This window comes from Nicotiana sylvestris, chromosome 5, assembly GCF_000393655.2.
Source record: "Nicotiana sylvestris chromosome 5, ASM39365v2, whole genome shotgun sequence".
Lineage (NCBI taxonomy): Eukaryota > Viridiplantae > Streptophyta > Magnoliopsida > Solanales > Solanaceae > Nicotiana > Nicotiana sylvestris.
This window is the reverse complement of record NC_091061.1, coordinates 99977049-99986005: the sequence shown is the minus strand read 5'-3', so window position 1 is coordinate 99986005 and position 8957 is coordinate 99977049. Positions and strand designations below refer to the sequence as shown.

The 8957-nt window shown below is 44.0% G+C and overlaps 1 non-coding gene across 1 annotated transcript; it reads right to left on the bottom strand.

Moving 5' to 3' along the window:
- Positions 1-1548: 1548 nt before the first annotated feature.
- LOC138869804 (small nucleolar RNA R71) lies at positions 1549-1655 on the bottom strand. The gene has a single exon (XR_011400057.1). It is a non-coding gene; the product is annotated as a small nucleolar RNA R71 (small nucleolar RNA).
- Between the last annotated feature and the right edge of the window lie 7302 nt (positions 1656-8957).

The window sequence follows — 8957 nt, the reverse complement described above, 5'->3', positions numbered from 1 at the left end:
ATTCTTCATTCCTTCATCTTTACTTTGTAAATTAATTATGCCAAGTATTTGGAAAATTGTTACTATGAGTATGAGTAGCTAAATTCCTAATATAGGTTTTGATCGAACCTGTTGAAGGATTATTTTCTCGTTATGTTAATATAAATTTGTCGTAGTATTATCTCTATTTGTTCTACTATATGCTTATTGTTGTTGATTGAAGGTCCCTCAATTAACTATTCCTATTTAGTGTGGATTACTCGAGAGAGAGTTCATGTTTAGGTAGTTGTTGAACATCATCACTCCTAATGTATATGAGGGATCAATACGAAGAGTTTAAAGGTGGGATTAGGGATAACAAAACCTTGGGTGCGATCTAAGTGAGTTGTACTTAAAAGCTAGCTAGCGTAATTCGGGAGAATATGTCTAGTATATTGTTGTAATTACCCGGGAGAGTTACGACAGTTGGAGTGCTCATGATCGATAGAGAAGACGTAGGCAGATTTATAGCAAACATAGCAGAAAGGAAAGGATTCCGACAACAGGAGAAATCAGAACCTTAGACCCTTCCAATTCTTGTTTACAAACCGTTCATAGTTAGTTATTAATTACTATATTTTTATTACATAAATATTTAGTTAATAAACACCCAAATTGTTAATCAAATATCTCTAAAGATTAAATACGTGAATTTTTGTGGGTCCAATAGCTGTGATTGATAGGTTAATTCCCTGTGGGATTCGACTCCGGACTTGTTAACCGGAACATATTCTCAGCGACCGCTTTGTCCTTTTTATAAGGCATAGTTGGGCGCGATCAAATTTTTGGCATCATTGCCGGGGAATTAACGGTGTTATTGATTGCACTTAAAAAGAAGTGCATAAATTCTTAGTGTAGTCAATTTTCTTCAATTTAAATTGATCATTGAAATTCTAACGTTTGTAGTCGTGGTTGTTATAGGTGCATGCCTAGAAACTCCTCAAGAACTAGAGAATTATTCAAAGCATTATTAGATCCTGAGAAGGTGTTCAAGGCATTGAACCGTGCAAACAGGAAAGGCAAATAACAACAAAACTCAGCCGAAGGAATTGAATCAGACATGGAAGACGATAATCTAAACAATAGGGACAACGTGAATGTCCCAAACAACAGAAACAACTCAAATGACCCAAATGATCAGGGTGTGGCACCTCTTGTGCCAGAAGCAGCACTATATGACTGGGCACAACCCACAACTGACAACTTAGCAACTGCTATTGTAGTCCCTTATATACAAGCAGACTCATTCCAGATCACCAATAACATGTTACATTTGTTGCAGAAGAAGGGACATTCTCCGGGTCATACGTTGAATATCCTCAGCAACATCTAAAGAACTTCCTCTCAATCTGTGCCACGTAGAGATAGCACAATGTCACACCGGAAGTAATATGTTTGTTGTTGTTTCGATTCTCAATGACATGAGCAGCCCAAACTTGGCTTAATTCACTCCCTATCAACTCTATCACTACTTGGGAGGAATTAGTCAAGCAATATTTGAGCAAATTTCACCCACCCAACAAAACTGCTCAACAAATTGATGAGATGTTGAGTTTCAAACAGAGACCCACTGAGACGCTGCATGAAACGTGGGAGAGATTCAAGGGTCTCCTGGTTACATGTCCACATCATGGTATTCCGGAGCAGATGTTGGGGCAGATATTTTACATGGGTTTAGCAGATACTTTGAAAGATAATGTTGATGCTTCAATATGTGGAGCATTTTTGAACAAGACATTCAAAGAGAGCAAGATCCTGCTTGACAAGATGGCACAAAACTCAAGATGGACAACAAGGAACGCTCCAATCACTCGTGTGGTTCACTCAATGGCTCTAGACCCAGCTAACTCCATAGCTAAAAATATGGCTACTTTGATGACACAAATGAGCATCCTCACCAAAAAGGTGGAATAATCAGGCCAGAAGCAATAGGTACACATAGTTGATGCAACTAATGGGGGTCTACGCACATCATGCATTAATTAGCCAAATGTCTGCTCATGGAGTGCTGAAGGTGATAATCAACAATATCAGGAGAACATGAATTATATGGATAACTACGGGGGACCGAGACCAGGTGGTCAGAATTGGGGTCAGCAAAATCAACAATACAGACCAGCTCAGCAGCAGTACAATAACAACAATAATCATGGTGCTATGCGACCACAAGGGCAAATGGTGCCTTACTAAAGGCAGCAAGGGTACAACCAGCAAAATCAGCAGCAGGCTTATCAATAACCTCAATAACAACAAATTGTGAGACATGAAGATCGGTTTGCTAAACTCGAGGGTATGATGCAACAAGTGATTGGGTCAACTGGAAAGCTAGCTGATAGAGTAGACTCACATGAGTCAGCAATTAAAAATATTGAGATCCAGTTAGGGCAGATTTCCATGTCCCTAAATAATCGTCCTCATGGGACATTACTTGCTGACACCCAAATCAATCCAAAAGAGTAGGGCCCGAAGTAGTTGATGGCAGTAAGTCTCTGAAATGGAAGGAACTTAGACTAGAGCAAGAAATTGCTCGTGAAAACAGGCCGACTGAGAAAACTGGTGATAGTATCCATTGAGATAGATGATTCAGTAGGTTTAACTGAGGTGACGGTACAGAATGCGGAAGAAAACACCAGCAAGGAAGATGTGGTTGAAAAAGAGACTAACGCTGCATCGGAATCAACAGTAGAAGCACTGCCTGAACAAGAGAAAAGCTAAATTACAGGGAAGAAGCAACCTCTGGCACCATTCCTACAGAGATTGGAGAAGTATCAAAAACATGAGCAGTACAAGAAATTCTTGGAGATATTGAAGCAGATTCAGGTCAAAACTCCAAACTTGTAAGCCCTCAATGAGGCATCACCAGGATCGTAAAACGTCTCCAAAATTGAAGGTGCCACGAACACCCGGAGACTAATGCCGAAATCTCAAAAAACGTGTGACCTCAGGGTCGGGATCTCCAAAATCGTAAGCCCTCGATAAGGCAATATAAAGTTCACAAATAATGGCTCCCGAGTCAAGAAACCCTCGATGACTCGGGGACTGCCGTCAAGTGCCATCTCCACCGACTTGTCAAAACCTGAGGCTATAAGACCCTGTGCGGGCAGACTCGGTCTCGTAAGACCTCAACGACATTAAAAGACTGTAAGACCTCAACGGCATGTAAAAATTGTAAGACCTCAACGGCATGTAAAACTTGTAAGACCTCAACGGTATGTAAAGATTTTAAGACCTCAACGACATGTAAATAAGACCTCACTAAAGGCATAGACCTGATCTCAACGTTTTGGCTATATATCGAACTTGTAAGACCCCTAAAAGGGCATACCCTTGATATAAATACCGAAACTACTTCACTCGGGACTCAAAGGCTCTGGCCAAACACAAGTGACTCCGGTCACACGGCTATACCAGCTGAACTAATGCGACTCGGGGACGCCTGACCATCACTACAAGGCGTAAAAGCCATTGTCGCCAGCCCACATAGGCCTTTAATTACTCTGAATCTACTTCGGAAAGAACCGGTTAAATAGGCTAGCCTCAGCATAGGCAAAAGAGCTTCGACCATGTCAGCTCCAAGTCACAGGCTTCGAACTACTCAGCCTCTGAGCCAAACCTCCCAAGGTGCTCGAACATCGCCACAAGTTACTTGAAATCGAGGTTATTCCCAAACCGACGACGAGTCAGTAAAAAATAACTTCAAAAGTCCTTAACGAGAGGAAAATAAAGCCTACATAAAAAGGTCGCATCGACCAAAAGCATAAGACCCATTGTCGCCAGCTCACACAAATCTGAAAACATAAGTGTCAAAATGAGCTCGAGTCTTAACCCGATTCGGAGACTGGACTCAAAATAGTTAACCAAATATGCCTAAGGGCAAAATGCGTAAGAGCCATTGTTTCCAGCCTAAAGAGCCTCAGGTCCACACACACAAAAGGTCGCTTCAACCCAAGGCATAAGATCCATTATCGTCAGCCTAATAAGCCCTAGTGCCATACACACAAAAGGTCGCTTCGACCCAAGGCATAAGAGCTATTGTTGCCAGCCTAATGAGCCCCGGGGCTACCCGCACATAGGGTCGCTCCAACCCAATGTGTAAGAGCCTAAGGGCCAGCTCGAAATCCCAAAAATTTGAGGGTCAGATGAACTCGAGTCGAGATCCAACTCGGAGACTGAGCTTGACCTAATAAAAATGCCTAAAAGAAAAAACAGAAGAGCTCAAATGCCAGCTTCTTCTAAGAAGTAACTGACTCAGTGTGCACGAGTCATTGTCACGAGTCTCGATGACAATGGAGCCAGGGGGTCTAACCCGAAGACCGGGACCATGGGTCAAAAGTCAGAGAACATCACATAGTATTTCCGAAAAGCAAAAAAGGAAGGAAGGAACATGAAATAAACAGCCTTCTTATAGCCTCCATGAGGATGTTTACAAGTCCTGAAAAAACCCTTACAAAGAGAGAACCAAATAGAATCTTAATCTACCATCGAAAGGGGGGTCTTCGGTGTCTCCAACAAAGGTTGCAGCCCAACAACTACGGTTCCTTCAGTGGCCCCTCTTCGATGGCCTCTTCCCCTCCGGGGGCTCCGCCTTCTCTTTTATCACCTCCTGATCCACTACTCGGCGCACCCCCGAAAGCAAGCAAGGAAGCATCTCTCTTCTCTAGGGTCTCCACTCTCTCGAACTCCGCAGGCAAAATGATATCTCCCACACATATGTTCGCTGCCAGAGTCAGCCTCGGCTCGGCCCCCTCGGGTGCCTCTCCGGCTTGGGCGCTTGTCACAATAGCATCTTCTCCATGCAAAGACATAAGCCTCTCAGCTTCAGTCTTGATCCTGGATAATGCAACCACCAGCTCATAATGGAGACCTCTGTACTTGCCGCTATCCTCCCTCGCCTCACTAAGCTGATGCCCAACTAATATCACTTTCTCCTTGAGGGCATCCCTCTCAGAAGACATCTCTTCTCTCACCGTTTAAGTTCAGAGACTTCAGAGTCTCTGGCCCGAAGCTCCTCACTCGGCAAGGCGCGTTCCTTCTCAAACTACACAAATTAGATCTAAGATGCTAAAACACTGGGATCTGGCAAAACATTCAGATAAAGGCAAACGGGGACTAGATAACATGTCCAGTAAGGAGAGTCTTCTCACGCTCGAGATGGGTAACCTCGACCTGATACCGAGTGAATGTCCGATTGTAAAGCACCTTGGCCTAAAGCCACGAAAAAAGACAAGCTAGAAAGACAAAGGTCATGGCAACCGAGGACCAAGCGACAGGCAGGGAAAGGCAGGGAAAGCGAAGATTACCTGCTCACAAAGCCTGCTCATTTCACCAAAGACGAGGGAAGCATCAACCTCAAGAACTCCCTCGGAAATGGTTGGGAGCCTTTCTAGCACATCTTCACCTTTGACAGGCATCCCCGCATCGGGCGATTCCTCGTACGGGGCATCTTGCACTCCTTTAAAAGGTAGGGTCGTTCCTTGATGAGAATCAATGACGACCATGACACTGGCAAGGTCAGGCAGGACTATCCCTTGTCTATTCGGGGTCCTTGAACTAGGCCTCTCCAAACCACCTAACGAAGGCACCTCGGACCGAGGAGAACTCTAACCATCGACCAACTTAGGGGCAGAACCCGATACTCCCTCAATTGTCTCTCTGCCACAAAGTGGGGCCGCAACGGCATCAACCTCCGACTCGAAAGCCACCATCTCTATGGCCCTAGGATTGACCAGGTTTATCCCTCCCTCGAGCGCCGTCGAGAAGCTGTTTTCCTCCTTACCCTCAACTCGAGGGTTTCCCACTGTTTCCGGGGTTAGACCTATCGGGTCGGCCTTAGTCTCTTCCACCTTAATCTTCCTAGATTTGGAAAGCCCGTCCAATGGATCCCTTTGTCGTTTTTTCCCTTCATCGGGTACCAAAGCGCCTTCCCCTCCAGGTAATGCTCCCTTCATCAAGGGGACTTCCCCCAAACCTACACAAAGGCAAGAGGTAAGCATAGGGAATGGGAGTGCTGCAAGTAGATATTTAAGTTGAAAAGGATGACTACAACAAGGGTGGGAGCTCACCATTATCCTTCGCTTCCCACCGGGACTGGGATAAATCATGCCACACTCGCTCAGCATATGGGCAAATCGAGTACAGACGACTGACCCAATTTTGGAGATCTGAAACTGTGTCGGGGTAAATTGTTGCGGCTGCAGTAACAATATATATATATATATATATATATATATATATATATATATATATATATATATATATATATATATATATATATGTTAAGTGCTTGAAAGAACATAGACAAAGAAAAGCAAGGGAAGGCAAGGTAACGTGTCTACTTACGCTCCATATTCCACCTCTCGGGGAACGACATTTTTTTCGCCAGGATCAGGTCAGAAGTCCTCACTCGGACAAATTGTCTAATCCATCCCCCCTTTTAGAGCTCCTCGATACAGGAAAAGAGGAACCTCGGGGCTTGGCATCGGAGTTTGATTAGACCCCCATGGAAGAGGCGAGGGTTGTACATCCTGATCAGATGATCAAGGGTGAAGGGCATCTCCCCGATCACGTTCACGTAGTACCTGATCGTGTAAACAAGACGCCATAGTGAAGGATGTATCTGGCCAAGGATCACTTGGCATCATTGACAAAAGTCGAGAATCATGGGGTTGATCGGGGCAAAGATGGCCCCACCGGCCCTAGAGTAAACGGATAGGTGTACACATTGAGGACACCTATTTTGTGTGTCGTAATATCCTCCTCCAAAGAAGGGATCTCCACAAGCACCGCGTTCCCCCAGCGACAATCAGCTTTCACTCTTCCGATATCTGTTATCGAGCTAATATACTGAGTCACGGGCTTGCTGCGCCCCGACTTCGAAGAAGGTCTCTTGACCTTGAAATCAGAAGCCACCACGAAAGACCCTGGAACACATTCCTCCGCACGAGGAGGCATTGTCACTTCACCTTGAGATAAAAGCGAAGAGAATGAGGCCAGAGCCTCCTGAGAAGCAGAGACAGAAGTTTTCGCCATTTCTAGAAATTTTCGGAAGAAGAAGGAGAGTTTCGTTCCTAAGAAAAAATGAAAGCAAAGGAAGAATGAACCTTTTCTGAGGTTTGGGGATACAATGAGTTATAGAAAACAAGAAGGGGAGTATTTATAGAAACCCCGTGTGCGCATTGAAGAAGGCCAAAAGATAGCCAACTGCCATAGTTAATGCAAAAATCTTCAGGGACTGCATGTGCATTATATCTTGGCACATTGTGACTGACGTCGTTACAAGAGTATCGGAGGGGGAAGAAATTCAAGGTCATTTCTTATCACTTTCACTATAAGAAACGTGGAGACTATATGTGTATGGTAAAATCAGGGGGTCCAATTTCCCCATCATTATGGTGCCCCGCGAACGTGCTTCTCGAGGTTTGAGACCGAGGTCGAGGCTCACTGTTAAGGGTCGTTGTGGCACAATCTCGCGGCAGTGCAGACCAATGGCTATATTAGAGAAAAGGGAAGTTCCCAAGGCACTTGGCTAGGACTGACAGAGCCTAGCAGGCTATTCTAAACCCAATATAGGGCGTCAGGACATCATATCTAGCTGTCTCATCCCCGTATCTGAGTAGTTAATGTATTTTGTACTATGTTGTGATTCCCCTCCTATATAAAGGGCATTCCCACCATTTTTGTAAACTCTGTTGCTCCAACTGCTCCATAATAAATATAGAAGAACATTCTCTTTGCTCTCTCATATATTCTCTTGATATTATTGCTTTCATTTGTTATCTCCATATTTGTTCATCATTTATTGCCAATCATTGGCCATAAATAGCCTCCATTGATTTTAAAATAACTGTTAATCACATAGCAACTGTCTTCGATAGCTCGTAATCGAGCTCCGGGATCGACCTCGAGGCCCAGAATCGACGAGCTCGAAGCCCCGATTATTGGTCTAGCGATTTGATTTTCACCTTATCCTTAATCCTTATTTCGATTTGATTTTCACCCTATCCTTAATCCTTATTTCGTTTCTAAGTCTCACATACATAGCATCGACTGCTTAACAAACTAGCATAAAAATAGATCACACATTTTTAGAGTCCCATCAATAAATTTAATTGTTATTACCATTTTCACAGTAAACACATACGTAGCCCCCACAAATAGGAGCACATATTTGATTAATTCACCTATGGGGTTAATTCCCTCTTACAAGGTTAGAAAGAAGACTCACCTCGCTCCGAAGTTCCATAACCGACATTCTACACCCTTCCAAACACTCAAAGCGATGCACAACGCTCGAAAACTAGCCAATAATTATGCAAACCCATTAATATATACTCAATTACTCATTATAATCTAATTTATAACAATTTCTAACCCCGCTCAAAAAGTCGATAAAAACACCCTCGAGCCCACGTGCGCGGATTCCAAAATTTTCGAAGATAAAGTTTACCCATAACCTCACGAACTCAAATATATAATTTACTCTTAATTTCATGTCCAAAATCGTGGTCAACATCCAAGAATACCAATTTCTAGATTTTTCTTCAAAATCCCAAATTTCTACCAGTTTCCATGTTAAAAACTATACATAATCAATGTATTTAACTCATAATAGGTGGGGATGACTTACCTTTCCACTGATGATGAGAACCCCCTCTTGAAACCCTCTAAGAATCGCCCAAACCAAGAGAAAAATGAAGGAAAATGGGCTAAATCTCGTATTTAAACGAACACACTGCCTCGAGCCTTTCCGCACCTGCGGTCACTTGACCGCTTCTGCGGTTCCGCAGGTGCGGTCCCCACTACCGCATCTGCGGTCCTTCACCAGGCCCTCACTCTACTTCTCCTTCCGTAGGTGCGGTCCCGCTTCTACGGCAAGATGACCGCATATGCGGCCCCAGCCTTCCCCCTTCTCAACCACATCTGCGCTCTTTTGGCCGCTT